This window comes from Epinephelus lanceolatus, chromosome 15 (genome assembly GCF_041903045.1).
Source record: "Epinephelus lanceolatus isolate andai-2023 chromosome 15, ASM4190304v1, whole genome shotgun sequence".
Taxonomy (NCBI): domain Eukaryota; kingdom Metazoa; phylum Chordata; class Actinopteri; order Perciformes; family Serranidae; genus Epinephelus; species Epinephelus lanceolatus.
The window spans coordinates 11,286,106-11,303,681 of NC_135748.1; the positions used below are offsets into that span (position 1 = coordinate 11,286,106).

The 17,576-nt window shown below is 41.6% G+C and overlaps 1 long non-coding RNA gene across 5 annotated transcripts in view; it reads right to left on the reverse strand.

Moving 5' to 3' along the window:
- LOC117266590 (uncharacterized) overlaps nt 1–14,893 on the reverse strand; it is a 40,708-nt gene extending 25,815 nt beyond the window's left edge. For all 5 annotated transcript variants that reach the window (XR_013493443.1, XR_013493439.1, XR_013493440.1 and 2 more), the window contains exons 1-2: nt 14,802–14,893; nt 8,669–8,802 (exon numbers count right to left, since the gene is read on the reverse strand). This is a non-coding gene — a long non-coding RNA (uncharacterized LOC117266590). The remainder of the gene's footprint in view (nt 1–8,668; nt 8,803–14,801) is intronic.
- Between the last annotated feature and the right edge of the window lie 2,683 nt (nt 14,894–17,576).

A 17,576-nucleotide genomic window follows, 5' to 3' on the forward strand; every position in this document is an offset into this window, starting at 1 on the left:
AATGTTTTTGGATGTTTGGTTGTAGGTACTTATCCATACAGTAGATGGCTGCCAGCGCACCTCCAGTTCGGAGAAGCAAGCAGGAGTACCGCTGAGGGAAGCTAAGCAACGTACTGGGGGGGCAGCAGGAAAAAAAATCAATATGTGTATGTGTATCAGTATGTGTACGCTATATTAAGAATATTTTTACCACTTCATATTGCTGTCAGACAGCCCTTTTTCACGGGGACCTGAACTGAAAGTGAAAGGTTCCTCCTCAAAGCCAGACTCCATTGACAAAAACAGTAATTTTACCTTGCTGAACAAGGGAGCTGCTTGATCAGTAAGTTTGTTTGTGTTTTTGTGTGACCTTGGGCTTTTAAAGAGTAAGTTTGGATTTAAAAAAGTCACACAATAACACAAACAAGCTAACCAATCAAGGCAGCGGTAGAACAGCAACTCCCATATACTGCAAGGTAAAATTACTATTTCTGTCAATTGAGTCTGGTACCTTTTAAGAGAGTAATACAACAGCTTCAGTTCCCCACCAGAAAGGCCTGTCAAACAGCAAAATTTAGCAAAAGCGATAATAATCTTCCTATTATAGCCTCTTGCTAAAGAGATATTGCTTTTTAGGTGGCTTTATGTTGCTAAATTACATTTTGCTGTTTGCCCCTGTCCAGTCCACAGCAGTACATAGCTTAGCTTCTGTAGTGGTAATCATGCCTACTTTTTTGACTGTCATCTACTGCAGGTATTACACTGACTATGTATAAATATTTCATAAAAACCCACTTCAAAACATCCAAGGTATCCCTTAAAAGTATATTTTACAACAGAGCAAATATTAAATCAGTCCCACATCTGAATAAAAAAGAGAAAGGATTACAAAGAAGACAAAACAATGAACAGCAGGTTGATCCTGTATTACTGTGGCTGTGATATTACATTTTTTTGTCAAACCTACCAACCCAGCTGGATTTTGGCCCACATTAACTGCCTTTTTCACAGTGAGCTGGCACTTTAAATTCACGTCAAATTCATGTCATATTATGAAATAATATCACACATAACATGTGGACTACAGAGAGGCTGTTCCAGTGCTCCATCCAGCCACACATCCAGTTTCATTTCTGTGATTAAAGCATGTGTTAAACTGCTTGGATAAATAAAGAATGCCTGTCAGACATGTTGTCACTCATTACAGCAACACCCCCCTCTAACCCCACTCCCCTGTCCAAATATCAAAACAGTGTTAATTGTGCTGATATTATGACTTAAGACTTAAATGATCCAGATTGCTAAAAGGCCCTCAGTCTAACTAGCAGCTATTTTGACACAGTTAGTTATCTAATGCTGTCACCTAAAGCTGTTTTTTTCAGACTGTGACTAAATGCAATGTGAAAACAGCACCACCCTGAAGCCATATGTCATTGTGAGGGAAAAAAAACTGATAGGTTTTTTTTTTTAATGTGCAAAGTTTCTTTCTTTTTTTTCTATAACTATTTTGCCATTTCAGCCAAAATACTGCTTACTGGATGAAATATGCTTTGTTGCCTGCTAAGAATAAGCAAATAAAAGTTCAAAGGGTTGTGCTGGTGGTGTGTGTTTGTTTGTGAGTGTGTGGTGGGAATGTTGGGCCCGACCACACACCACACAACTCAATCTCACAATGTCAAGAGTGCACAGCGCAGCATATGGACATAAAACAGGAAAGATGATTAACTCTACAATCATACATAAACCCAGAAGATACCAACAGTAGCTATACACATTTAACAGTTGTACAAACATACAACTGCATACTGGTGAGATGTAAAGACACATCGTCTCACAGAGGCAAACAGTATATATATAACTGTCAAAATGATGACTTTAACACTTGCCGTAGCAACTCTGTGTGATAAACAAGGTATTATTCTTCACACTCCTGTGAGCAAGCCAGCCACACATTTAGTTGCTTCACCCACACAGTATATACCACAAGAGTCCAATTAAGACTACATGCCCACCAATGGTGTAGTGGTATTTCTGTATTTCACCAGCATCACAGCCACACCACCACAACAAAATGTAAAGTGTTACTAACAAGTGCATAGTGAGCAGTGTTGGCAGGTGTGCAATTTTCCACATGATTGGGTAATTTTTTATTTGATTGGTTGGGTAACAACATTTTTGGAAAAATGCGGCAACTTTATTTACAATTCAAGTGGTTTTTCTGATTCAAAGTTGTAGGCTACATTCCCATGAATCTGCCTTTTTCTCTGTTTTCAGTTCCCCACAACTTTAAAAAGAAGAGATTGTCAGCGCATTGAGCTAGGCTTGACTTTTGGAACTTAATGACAGAGGTCTGATGGCTGACAAAACCAAATGTCAATTCAGTGCATTACTTCCATGGGCAGATTATTCAGAGCTTTTACTTAGCAGATTATATTTAGATCTAAAGTCATAACCCTGGTAAAAGCCCCATAAAAGTTTCTATCTGCTCATATAGTGAATAGTTTCCAGTTTAATGTAAAATGAAAGAAACTTGGATAATTTTTCAGTAGGCTATAGTAACAGGGTTTTGAAGTTTGTCTTAATGTATGACCTGCAATTAAGACTGCAGGTGTGGCTTTTGAAGACCTAATTTTTATGACTCTGGGCCAGCCAGAGGCATTATGTTTTTGGGTTGTCCCATTCTCTGTGTGATATCTCACAAAGGCCTTGAGGGACTTTCTTCAAATTTGGCACAATGTCCATCTGGACTCCAGGATGGACTGACTAGATTATGGTGACCAGGGATCCAAGGTCAAGGTTACTTTGACCTCGTCCATCTCATTCTTGTTAAAGCAGGATTTTTTTTAAAAAAAAATTGGCACTAACATCCACTTCAACTCAACAATGAACTGATTCAATTTTGATAAAAAGAGGGGTCCAAGGTTAAGGTCACTGTGACCTCCTCTATCTCATTCTTGTGAAAGCAATATTTTAAAAGGGCCTTGAGGGAATTTATTCAAATTTGGCACATCCACCTGAACTCAGGGATGAACTGCTTTGAATTTGGTGGTCAAAGGTCAAGATCACTGTGACCTTGCATTTATCTTGTTCTTGTGAACACAATATCTCAAGAAGGCCTTGAGGAAAATCTTTCAAATTTGGCACAATGATGAACTGGATGAACTGATAAGATTTTGGATGAACTGATAAGACTTTGGTGACCAGGGGTCCAAGGTCAAGGTCACTGTAACCTATCCATCTCATTCTTGTGAAAGCAATATCTCAAGAGGGCCTTGAGGGAATTTCTTCATCTTTGGCACCACATCCACTTGGACTCAACAATGAACTGGTTAGATTTTGATGACATGGGGTACAAGGTCAAGGTCACTGTGACCTTGTCCATCTCATCCTCATGAAAGCAATATATCAAGAAGGGCTTGAGAAAATTGCTTCAAATTTGGCACAAACATCCACTTGGACTCAAAAACAGACTGATTAGAATTAGGTGGTCAAAGGTCAAGGTCACTGTGACCTTGCATTGATCTCATTCTCGTGAATGCAGTATCATGAGAGGGCCTTTAGGGAATTTCCTAAAATTTGGCACATCCACTTAGACTCCATGATGAACTGATTAAATTTTGGTGGTCACTGTGACTTGACAAAACATGTTTTTGGCCATAACTCAAGAATTCATACATTAATTGACAAAATTTCACACAGATGACCAATAGAAAAAAATAATGAGATTATGACATTTTATATCCAACATGTCAAAGGTCAACTTCACTGTGACATTACTATGTTCTGCAAAAACACTTTCCTGGCCATAACTTAGGAACAGTATGGGAGACATTTGCTCAGACAGGTGAAACTAATGTTGGGTGTATATCTTGAAACACTGCCAATTGTATAGGTCTTCCCTGCTGCTGGGTTGAAGATGTTTGTGAAGCACCCATGTTTTAGAATATGTAGCTTCTTTGCAGCAACTTCCATATTTGAAGCATTGTCTACTGTCATGGTCACATGTGAGACTGAACAGGCATGGATGTAACTGCAACTCAGCTGGTTCACAGATGCATACAACTGTTCTTCTTTTATTCAGCCATAAAGCATGACGCCCAATTTGTCTTTTCATTATCGCTTGAGCCCAGCCGAGCCATGCTGAGCAGCACCAGAGATAGACCATATCTGGAGTAGGACCTAAGGTGCACCTAACCGCCTCCAAGTGGGAGGCAGTGATGTTTCGCTGACCACAGCCAACCCCTGATGACCCCCTTCTCCCGCTATAACAAGCCTTTATGTTGCAACTCTCAACTCACCTCTGCCTGCAGGACACCAGAGAGAAAGGTGTTTTTAAAAGTCTCTGTGTATTTAGCTCTCAGTGCTTTGTACCTTCCAACTGAATCTCTGTGGTTTAGAGTTTAGTTTCTCTTTTGTGTCATGTATTAACTTTAGATATCTGCTTTATCTTATGTTTTTCATGTTCACGTTTAGCCTCATAGGAGTTGTATTAAGTTACTGCTAATGAAAACCCAACATTTCCTTATTTTGCTTCTTCGTGATGTAGGTTTTTACATAAAATAATAACTTATTGCATTCCATACCCTTCTCTATTCAACCCTACACTGTCAAAAGGTAGAAATGCCCAAAAAAAGCAAATGTTTTGCTAAATGATAAAATGTCAATATTGTGAGCTATCAATGAAAGACTGTAATTCAGAGACAAATGTTCCTAAGTCCAAGAAGGGCTGATATCCACCTACACAATAAATTCTGACTCTGCAGGTCTATTACATGAAACCACGAAAGGAATACTTTTAATGTCTTACTGACGTGTTTGCAATTTTCTGCTAAACTCATTTTGTTGTTAGCATTCAGCTGGGTTTTCATTTAATTTGCTATCACCCTGCAGCTTCACAGTTTTGACTCTTTGAGGGCGAGGTTGCTTCCTGCTGCCTCCCGAGCTAAGATCTCCAGCTGGATATCTGCCCACGGCCCCGCAGAGCTCAACACTGAAAACCCTGAGCAGTTCCTCTTACCGGGGAGGAGTCACTCCCTGCCTGTTTTCTCAACCACCATTGACAAAACAACAGGGACTCCTGCCCAGAAACTTGGACTAATTCTAGACAAGCAGCTGTTATGTGAGGCTGATGCTGCAGCCAAATCCTCATCCTGCAGGTATGCTCTCCAGAAGCTGTCAAATCAGACACTTTCTCACTGTGAACGCTGACCAGCTCGAGCTTTAAGGTTGTGCTTGTGCTATTTCATTTTGTTGAAATTGCCAGCACTTTTTTCCCCCTGTGCATCACAATTGATGGGGAGCAGCTTGAAGATGGACAGGTTCAAACTGCTTTGAAAACCACACTGCCCTTTGAAGAGATCACATGGACAGGCCCTGAAGAGGCAGCTCATAGTATGGCATCTGACAGTTTAGAACAACAACCTGAAAGAAAAGAGGAAGCAGTGGTGCAAAAGTGCTTTCTTTTGTGGAGTTAAATGGACTGAGAGTTGTACATAAGTGCTGTTTGCTGAGTGAGAGGGATTGAAACAAAAGCAGCTTTTCATCATCAGCACAAAATGCAGTTGAAGCAGCGCTTTTACTACAATAAAAGCAGAATGGTGTGAATTTGTGCCCTTAGACATCTCCCATCTGGTCCACTTAATTCCCCTCCCTTTTTGACTCATAAGCTTCACACTCCACAGCTCATCCATGGTGCTGGTGTTGAATTCCAAACCCTGGTATTTGCATACGAGGCTCAAAATGATCTTTTTGACCTTTTTAAATAAGTGCATGTTAGAAGAAGTAATTGGAGAGAGAACCTCATTGCAGTCTGAGTTTTCTTAAGCCAGAGTCCAGTGGCCATTACAGCAGCTTGAAAAGGGCAGTCCAACACTTTAGGAAACACAGTTTAAGAGTTGCACTGGACTGGATTCTTCTTGCCAAAATGCACCCTTGGAGTAATTAGTGTCTCTACTTGCTTTTTAACATACACAGGCATTCCTGGTGTTTCTGGCAATTCATTGTTTCTGGTTGTGAAATGATTTAACTGTAGTTTTGGGTACAGTTGCTTTTTTCATTTTACAAAATAAATTCACCACAGACTCAGTGAATGCAGTGATGTCGTTAGTGACGTCAACAGTGGGGTCCTGGAATGTTCACCAGACTCTGATTGGCTCCATCTCTCTGATCAGTGGAGACATGCGTCTTTATTCATTTACATTTCTTGACCTCAACAAGATGGCCACATGGTGGCTCCTTCCACAGACAGCAACTCTGCTCTGCAGCCATGTCTGAACAGTGTATGGCAGTGACCTGTGGTGCAGAGCGAGCAGGAATGGGACAGCACCTCACATTAGCCCTTTTTACACAGAGACCATGCTTTAGGGCCACTACAAACTCCCTCCTTCATGCTGACATTGCATTTTAACTCAGAACCAAACATCGGCAGCATTATGCTGCTCCAGTGTGTGATGTTAGACAGCTTCCCAGCATCGCAGAAACAAAAGGGGCGCGACAGTCATGACATGTAACACAACAGCATAGGCCTCTAGTGTGACATTTAACAGATACGTTGGCAATGCTTTACACACAATAACAATGGCATAACATGACTAGCTATCCCTGTTATATGGCAGCTGATCTTATCCTCTGCTCACAGGGTAAGGAGCTCCAGGACCCCACTGTTTTCCCAGTTTGCAGACATTTTTAGTCACTGTTCTTCATTGGGTTAGCTGCTGTTTGCTTATAGTTACTTTTTAAATCTCTGGTGATGGGTCTCAGGCATAACATGTTGTTAAAATGTAACACCCATGCCACCAATGATCCCATCCTGGCTGTTCTGTTTATACAGACGTCATTTTGGCACTGTTACTACCTCCGCTCATCGCTCAGAGACAAGACAAATCTAAACCTCCATTCTGTAGTTGCACCTTTTATACAACAGTGAGGTGGCAGAAGGGTGTGAAATTGGCGTATTGAAGAAGCAGTGTAAAAGGGCATTTCTCACTGTTTCATCAGTCATTATTCACCACAAAGTGCATGCCTCCTACCCCTCTCTTTTTCAGTGTCCTCTGTTCTGTGAGATCTGCTTATATAAAAGAGTCACCTGGTTGAATGGCAGTGTCCAGGGTCTAGCTAGACTCACAAGTCAGTCTTTAGATGCTTTGCTTAACTAAAGACTGATGACTTTCTCCCTGATTTTGTGTTTAGATGGGCAGATACAATTTCAGAGTTTAAAAAACTCCCTACATTGCAGAACCAATAATAAATCTGCAGGGTGGTCCTTCGGTGGCTCACTGAACTCTTGTGCTCATAAAAACATAGTCCCACTAGAAACACGTGTAGCGATACAAAATGGCTCAGCCGTGCTCGCAGAAAACGCCGTCAAAGTTAGTGGATGTTTGTCGCGTTTGCGGCGACACATTCTCGCCAACTAAAAGAAACAAACATAATCTTTTACAAGGCCATGACTCATCCGTCCGGCCGGACTATAACGTTAGAGGGAATCGCCTTGTTGTTTACAAATACTTCCGGGTAGAAAACCAGCAGAGCTTTTAGCTACATATATAGCCTATATATCACATTTTTCACATCACTGTATCACCGTTTGGACTAATCCGATGTTTGTAAAGTCAATAAACACAATGATTGAACAAACATTACTATTTCTGTGTGCACGTTTAGCTGGGCTAACCGTTAGCTGTTAGCACTGTTAGCCATTAGCGGTGTCTGTAATAGGTAATAACTCATTAAACGGTCCGTGAAAAAAATATCTTTTCCAGCGGATATCTTAGTTACAACATGACTGAGCTAGCAAAGCAGTTTTGTGTTGCTATGTGTGGTATTTATTCAGTTTTGGGAAATCACGATGTCTAGAAGGCATCAGTGGCTGCAGCTGACAGGGACAGCTAACAGCAGCAGCAAAGGTAACAGGACGTCATCTGTTAAAAGCCTCCCGTTGTCGGATACAACATGAAACTACTCCAGTTAGCTCAATAATGTTGTAACTAAGACATCCGCTGGAAAAAATATTTTCTTCACAGATGAGCACACATTTGATAAAACGGAGTTAAATCTCTCAGCATCCATTTTCAAGCTCTCTGTGTGTTTGTTTCCTTGTGGATGAGAAAAGGAGGAGCACACATTTCCAAGAAGGCGTGTCTTTTTCAAAAATGCAAGAGGCGTTGCTTTGTTGCCGGCCGTTTTCGCCGGTGTGTTAAACACACTTTAGAAAGGAGTGTCCCCAAACTATCAGAAGGTGGAGATCTCTGATTGTCTGGTGGCGAGACTAGGGTCTAGCCAAGTTTTGGTGACACAAAGTTCCTGATAGCCCACTGGAGACTGATGCAGCATGGAGGTCATTAATTAGTATATTATCCAACTCTTGCACAATGGCTAGCGGGATGCGAGTTTGGCTGGTGCCAATTCTTTTTCATCTTTTCTTCAGTGTTTACTAATGTTGATATTCTCATCTGACTCGCAGTCGCGTGCATCCCCACTCCAACGCTGACTTCAAAAAGCCCCACCAAAATTGACACTAAAGCATACATTTAGCATAGATGGTCCTGCTGCGCGTGCATGTCAGTGCATGTAAGTCCCTGTGTGCCTGTCCCACTGGCTAGCGAGTCACTGCCACTGTGCACTTGTACAGCAGCTACTGTTAATGATGCCAACCCACCACCATGGGTTGACGCCAAAGTGTAACACCTACCCCACGGTTCCTGCAGGTTGATGGCTCTGTCAGCACTGTTGCAGTCGTTTGCGCTGTCAGCACCATTAGCTGCTAGCCGCTGGCTCAACCACCTCCATGTTGAGAGCCGTGTGGAGACAATCCAGGCTCAGACTCTAAATCATAAAAAGTTAAGTGTTTATTGAGGCAAAGTGCTAAGTTTCAGACCACCTATTTAAACCTTGAAACTCTGCATGGAATACTTATTAAGGAGCACTGGCGCGACAAACTATAAGTGTCTGTGAGATGACCCTATTATAAATGACACATTTTGTCTGAGCCACAGTGTGTAGTTTTGGAGTGTCTGCATATTGACTCACCCACTTGGAAAAACTGGCTTAAATGAGAGCTACATTTTTCAGTCCTGTCTGCTGGGAACTATTTTCCATCTTTCAGTGTCACGGTGGGGCTTGATAACAAGGTGTCTTAACAGTAGCAGATAATTGGCTACGACTTGTGTTGAAGTGCTTAATGTGTAGTTTATGTTTAGACAACCCAATCAGTTTGTCGGTGTATGTGCATTTGTGTGCATTTGTGCACGTATACAGCCTGGACATGCCTTTTACTGCAAACAATGAATAGTTTGTGTGTGTGTGTGTGTGTGTGTGGAGAGATGGTGTCAGTCTCAAGGTCAGCCAGTCACATCATCTAAGCATCCAAGGAGGTAAACACTGGGCGATACTGAAAATTTACTATCATATTAACCAAGCGTGTGTGTGTGTGTGTGTGTGGGGGGGAGCGAGTTTGTGGGTAATTGTGTCGGAGAGAGGGAGGGAGAAAGATGGAGGGAGATGGTCTGACAAAGGGGTGTGTAAAAAAAAACAACTAATATTGTATTAATAAACTTTCAAATGGGAGTCACACAGAGACCTCCAGATGACAAAACAACTCTAAATAAAAACCAGCAAGATAAATGGCTGACATTCATTAAATCAGGGTCACTAAAGAGTGTCATGAATAAAACACACACTGACTCCGGCAGAATACAGTACACTGACTAGAAATAAATCAGGTGAATTTAGTCAGCCAATGTGTTGCTTTGTACGATGCATTCAGTTTATGTTCTCCATGCAGTAAAAGTTATCAATCTCCACAAGGATTTTTACATAATACAGCAGAATAAAAGGTAGAATTGCTTAGATGTGCTGCCATCTAGTGGTTCAAATTTTTACTCTGCTGCTACTTTTGGCTCCACCCATATTAAGCATTAAGTCTAGCACTTTGAGCTGCCTGTCTCCTAAGACAGGCAGCTCAAAGTGCTTTGTATTGAGAGCTTAAACCTAGTGATGGCGGAATGAAGCCTCATGAAGCATTTTCTTTATTTTCTGAGCCCACTAGATGGTGCACTTGGTTTAAAGAGAGAGGCTAAAAGAATTGAAATCTGGTGTGTTTTAAACCCTTTGTTGAACAAAAAGCGCCATCTAGTGGGCTCAGAAAATAAAGAAAATTATTCATGAGGCTTTATTTGGCCATCACTACTTAAACCTAAGCATGTGGATATTCTCATTTATCCATATCATTTATCCTTAGGTTTAATTCTGGCAACAAATAAATCGTAGGCAACTGGACTTTGATTTTGTCTAGAAGACGTTTCGCCTCTTATCCAAGCGGCTTCATCAGTTCTCAACGCATCAGTCTGACTAGTCCTCACTAATCTGATGAACTGCTGTCAGACTAGTGAGGACTAGTCAGACTGATGCGTTGAGAACTGATGAAGCCGCTTGGATAAGAGGCGAAACGTCTTCTAGACAAAATCAAAGTCCAGTTGCCTACGATTTATTTGTTGCCAGAATTAAACCTAAGCAGCATTTTTGGCAAAATTGTAATATAAAGATGGGAATTAGCGAAGTGGATTGTTCTAGGGGGAGGTTTTTGTGCATATTTTCATACTTTTTATTCACAAACAGGAAAGGATTTAGACATTTCTAAATGCTGTTAGTAGTCCGTTTGTGACGGACTACTACTACTTGTACTTCCAAAAGTGTGACTTTGGTGAGTCTGAATTAATCATTTCATTAAATTCACACAAAAAAACATGAACAAACTGACTGAGGCAGCAGTCACCATGTTCTCACTCCACATGTTGCGGGACACTGTGACAATTTATGCTTGTTCCTTGCATTGTTATTTCTCAAAATACACCTCTGTTCCAATTTCTACTCTTTAAACGCATATGGTGTTTTTCCAAAATATTCTCACATTATCAGCAAAACACCTTGGGCTCTAGTTTCCCGGCGCAGCGCAAGGTGGCGAACACTGCGCAGAGCTAGTTTCGAGCAGTGCAACCCGAGGCACGCTCAATTTGGTAGTTTGGCAGACCGAGGTGCGCTGAGATGGGTGTGGCGGCGCAGCAGGGGGAGGTGTCGACAGATCCAGCTTGGCGCAGTGACAGTTTCGTGCCAAAAGGCTTCGCCGAAGGTGTGCTAAAAGCTCACCAACTGAAACCAGGTCTACTGTCAGCGCAGATGGAGTGCAGCCGGTGTAAGCCGAAGTTTGGCTGACCGGCGGACAGTGCGCACACGTCACCAAAACCTCACAGGCAGGTTTCCAGAATATCAGGCACATTAACAATGCAATAAATACCCCAAAAAACACTATTCAATGCAGCTATCTGCAATCAGCACATAAATGTATCTCTATATCGACTGCCCCGTCACATCTGACGTCAGATCAAAGGGGATTGGCACCGTTTGGCACGTTTGGCACGTGTAATGGAAACCTAACCTGATTTGATTAACACAGCTGCAAACTAATGAGTTCACATCCCTCTCAGCCAACCACAAACAGCCACAGCATCAGATAGGGAGTATATATTCAGCATCTGTCATCTTAGAAAAGTCAAAAGAAAAGAAACCGAGTGAGACTGTGAGAGAGAAAGAGAGAGCGCGCGCGCGAGAGAAACACAACATTGATTTACAGTTGTGGTGACCTCCTCCCAGGCTACCTTTGCATCATCAGCCCGTGGAGGTCTGCTTGCAGTTCCGTATATTCGGACACTGTGAGCTTGGACCTCCCGGACCAAAACATCAGTTTCCTCCTGGGAGAAGTTTGGCCGTCTGATGCTGCTGCTCTCTTCTGCCATGGCGAATTGAGTAAACTCTCATTACGCCTTCGCGCGGCGCATTTAAGGGCGAGGAGAGGGGCTCATTTGATTGGTGTGATGTGTGTAAAACCCACTCCACGCCTTCTCTCCTCCATCTTTCTGACTTGCACAGGTAGGAGGGACGGAGGTGGGATAGAGTTGGCAAAAGCGAAGCGCCGGTGCGCTGCGCCCCCGCCTTGCCTGGTCTGCGAAACTAGAGCCCCTTGTGTCCAAATTTTTATTTCTTTGTGCAACAGAAGCTCCTGATTAGGTTTATTAAAACATCATGATTTGGTTCTACATTCACATGGAAAGCGAACACCAAGCTCCTGGGTGAAAGTCCACTGTTTGCTGGGCCCATCCACTACTCCTCCCACCTGCCTGACAGGCACTTTCCAGCCACTTAAACTATGCTGTTATCTGGCGGGGTTTCATAGTGACACCACCCGATAACATTTCATACCGCTGCAAAAAGATTTTTTTTTTAACAGTGTCTGACACCAAAATCACTGACCAAACGCCAGTGTTTGATGACTTTGGAAGACAACAGGTTGCAGCAGTAGACTGGCAGCTCCCATGTTTGGCAAGGTCGCATAACTACTTTTGTCAGTGGAGTCTGGCCTTGAAGAGAGTATAGAAAAGTTTCACTATGAGTTCAGTTTTAAATAGTAATATTTTAGCAAAAATGCATGTATTTTTGAAGTTTTTTGATTTGTTTGTAAACAGATGTTTTGATATAGTTTTGCTGTTGTTAAATGCAGATCCCTATGACCACTTTTAATTTATCAAGAATTTTCTCAGTTTTCTTTGTTTACAGTGGAGGTATGCGAGAGAAGCAAAGTTTTCTTCACAAAACATAACAAGTAATTGATAGGCAAATGGTCATTTGGGGCATAAAGTATTCCTTTAAACTTAAAGCTACTCCTCACTATAACTCTAGGCATGGCTTTATTAATGAGATTTCTTTTTAAAAGTAATTTTGCATTGATGGTCCCCAGAGGATGAATCCTACTGAATCCTGTACACACATTCATGTCCCCCACAGGATGAAATGATATAACTTTGGTGATCCCCTGACTTTTTCCATCATCCCATCAAAATTGTAATTTGTCCAATACCTCATGAACAAATACCTGCAAAACTAATGATATTCCCATCAGCCTTAACTGTAGGCCTGCTCTGTGTTTAGGACTTGTTAGTTTATTTTAGCATGCTAACACACTAAATCTAAGCTGAATGGTGAATAGAACAAACATTACACCTGCTAACTATAAGCATGTTAGCATTGTCATTGTCAGCATGTTAGCATGCTGACACAAGCATTTAGCTCAAAGCACCACAGAACAACCTCACAGAGCTGCCATCCTGGCTGTAGACTTTAAAGCTGCGCTCACATGGATTCAGGCAAGAGCAGGATGGTAAAATTAGGTGAGGCCAACAGAGAATACCGGCGGCAGCAACAGTAGACAGCACTGCTGTCTGAAGCTAAAATATTTTAACTTTTTGTTGTCCTCTATGACAGAATTTACAACTAGATGTTATGTTGCAAGAAGAACAACAAGAAGAACACATGGGCGACATGTACAATTATTGGTTGTTACTAAAATAATATCATAAAATAGACGGGAAATCATTTTATTTCATATATTTCATTCCATTCCTTGTAAACACTATGACATCACCATCACAACATACATCTCATGCATGTTTTGTTTTACCATCCTGCCATTCTGTCAGACTGTTTGGTTGTATTTCCAATGCTATCCAAAATCTGTTTTCCCCTGCCATCTACCATCTGCCTGAATCCACATGATCATAGCATGAGTCATGTTATATTAACCATGGGTCAAATAAGCATGTGTAACAGTAAAGGTGTCACTTGTAATAACAAAGCCGCAATAAATTATCATCTTTAGTATTTTTTTAGCTCACTTTTTTGATTCACTGTCAACACTTCCATCAGCCTTATTTCCAGATGCAGCAGGTTACTCTGACAACATTAGAGCCTAGCTGTTGAACATAGTGGTGCATTCAGTAGCTAAAGAGCCTGATGTTTGACAGTGGGTTGAAGTAATAGACTCACATTTGTCTGGTGGACAGGAACATTTCTGATTGTGAATGTCAATGTTGCCCCGTCTGCTGAACATGTCAGTAGACAACTATTTGCGACCATGTTCGCCATATCAACTTTAATGTGATATGTCAATATTGTGTTTACAGTTTGTTACACTGACCCCAAGCACCCACACATCAATAAATAAAGCTTTAAGATTAATAATGTGTGTATATACAGCTTATCTGATAGAGATGTGTGAAGGAGACGGAAGGGCAATAAAACCTGGTAATAAGACTGCTGTCATTACTGCTCTCCCTCCTCCCTGTGACCTGGTTATACAACTAGAGGTTATTCCTCTCTCCCAACAGTTATTATGTTTCTGTTGAGAGGAGGAAGAAAGGGAGGAAGAAGAGGAGAGCAGCCTGTAAAGGGAAATGAGACATGAGAAACAGAAGGAGGGAAAGGAAGAAGTAGAGAGGTCAAGAGGTTCGGGAAGAAAATATGAAATACTGGAGGAGGGGACTTGAAAAGGTGAAGAGAGGTGGGTAAAGTTAAAATTAAAGAAAAAATTAGGAGGGGGAGAAAAGAAATGACGCACACAGGAAAGGAGGGGATAAAGATGAAATTAAAAAGGCTGGAGAGAAAAGAACGGACTGAATTGAGAGAGACAGAGAGGTATCAGTATGACTCTAGTCATGTGTAACTGCACTGTGCTGCTGGTCAGTGAAGCTGCAGAGAAATGATTGCATTTAAAGCACACACACACACACACACACACACGCACGCACACGCGCACACACACACGCACGCACACGCACACACACACACACACACACACACACACACACACACACACACGCACACACACACACACACACACACACACACACACAGTGCTATTTAATCAGGTTGCCGCAATACAAGCATCAGAATTATTGTCCAATAGTAAATAAACCCAAACACACACATGTACATACCCAAGCTGGCTTAACCTTCACCCAAAAAGGACACGCACACATTGACACACACATTATATGCAGGGGAAGGGCAGATAGGATTGGTTGATAGCGACCGCAGAGACACGGTCAAAGTAACAGCAGGTTAAAGTCGAGCCATTAAAAACATGGATACAGACAACGCTGTAAAACAGCTTTGTGCTCTGCTGGCATGTTACCTGTAAATCATCCTCATTTTGGCATAGCAGGAGTATCGTCCTTCAGCAGCATGTGCATCTGTACCAGTTCTCTGTCCAGTAGAGTCCAAGTAATGTCACAAAAGTATCCTTATTGCAAAAATAAAAAGGTTTCTCATTTTAAATTCCTCTGTTGAAGTATTTTTGGCAACAGATTTTTGACAGGTTTGTTGCTAGCTAGCTAGCAAGCAAAGGGACACACTGGATTGTGTCTTTAACTTCCTAAAGACATTCTAAAATTAGGACATGCAAGACAGGCACTGTATAACAGAAAACATAAAACATTACAGGTATTAAGGGAAGAAGTTAGATAGGTGCAGAATAAATATGCCTTATTAAGAAAAAAGTTTTAAAACGTCCTTCACACCAACACTGAGGGATGCTTCAGACTGATTTGTAGGCTGAATTGTGAGACGTACTCTTTGTATGTAAAAATGTTCCAGTTGTGAGTATTTTAGTGATTGTATTCCCACAGTGGAACAATGAAAATGATCTCATGTCTTTTCTGTTTTGTTGTTCACCAGGTGTGCCATTGTTAAGAAGCCCGTCTCACATTGGTACGTAGTGCCAAAATGAATCAGAACATCGAGTGCTTTTCCAGCCAAGTGCTGGAACTCTTCCTGCTACATACAAGGAAAACCCCATAATTGTCTGAGTGCGCTTATCTCCAAAGTATCACTTAATCCTCCATCTGTTATAGCAAGGGTGGAGGCTACAGGTTGAAATGATGCCTCATCCAAAAGTGTTACCTTCCTCCTAACCTGAGTGTTACTGTGGAAAGTTGCTTCACAGGAGCACTCAGAACTTTTATTTAAAAGTCCAGTGTGTAGAATTTAGGAGCATCTATTGGCAGTATATACTATTCAGAACTGTTTTTTCAATAGCCTGTAATCACCTGAAATAAGAATCACTGCATTTTGTTACCTTTCATTATTCCCACTGAGTCAACCATGTAGTTTTACAGTCGCCCAGAACAGACAAACTAAACACTGGCTGTGTATAGGGCTATTTTGGGTTTTCATGTTGGCCACCATAGTTCTCCTACACATGTGGCACCAAGAGAAATTCCAGTTTTCAATCAATCAATCAATCAATCAATTTTATTTATAAAGCCCAATATCACAAATCACAATTTGCCTCACAGGGCTTTACAGCATACGACATCCCTCTGTCCTTATGACCCTCGCAGCGGATAAGGAAAAACTCCCCAAAAAAACCCCTTTAACAGGGAAAAAAAACGGTAGAAACCTCAGGAAGAGCAACTGAGGAGGGATCCCTCTTCCAGGACGGACAGACGTGCAATAGATGTCGTACAGAACAGATCAGCATAATAAATTAACAGTAATCCGCATGACACAATGAGACAGAGAGAGAGAGAGAGAGACAGAGACAGAGAGAGAGATGCAGGTAATAACAGTAGCTTACAACAACATTATTGAAAGTAATAATATTATAGTTATAGTTCTGGCTACTGTGGTACAATATGTTGAAAGTATGTATTAATATCTGGCAGTATACATGTGTGACAATAGTCATATGTGTATAATAACAGTAGAAGTATGACTAATGACTAATGATGGCAGCAGCAGCAGGAGGCATCTGGCAGGACCACGGCAGCAGCACAACCACACACGTCACGCTGTCCAGGCACCGCTGCGATATGAGTTTTGCAACCTCGCAGCTAGATGCTACTAAATCCTACACACTGGAGAAGTAAAAGTAGCAACAATATAGAAATACTCTGTTACAAGTAATCATCATCCATTCCAAATTTTGCTCACATAAAAGTACAGCAGTATTAGAATTAACATATACTTAAGGTCCAGACACACCAAACCCACTTCAGAGACCTAGCGGCAAGGAAAGCCAGCTGTTGCCTCACCTCACATGACTGTGTCACAGCCAAAAATTTGCACATGAACACACCGCAAAGACTAAAGCCAATGGTCAAATTTGTTCTGCACCTCCGTAAGAGGAAATAACTCTCCACACCAGCAGAAAGAGGTAGTCTGTATTTGTCATTCAAAAAGGGACACCAGAAAGCTAGTCAGCTAGTTAGCCAGTTAGCCAGTTAGCACATTAGCAACACAATCCAATGTTGAAAGAACAAAGCATATTTACAGTGCGCAGGTGAACAATAACACAAACTATCACGAAACCTTGTTGCTAAAGAGCCCAATGGGTGAAGAAAAATAATCTTACCTGATGTAACAAGCTCGTGTTGGTCTCACTTTCTCTTGACTTTAGCTCTTTGTCTACTTTCCTCACTTCTGTTTCTGTTCTCATGCACTGAGCTGAACTGCCAATCAGAGTGATTTCATTCACCAGTGGTGTCCACTGTTGCCGTCATCAATTCAAAATGCTGACAGGGGCCAAAGGTGTGGGACACTGTACACTAACTAGGGTAAAAGACGCTCACCAACAGGCCAACACTGATCAATGGTCGACTTTCAGCTTGTTGTGTTAGGGGAGAGTTTACCCCAAATTCAAAATGAGGAAGCGTACATCAACAGCTTTTACAAGTGGCTGACTTGTGACGGTGCAAAATGTAAATAATAGT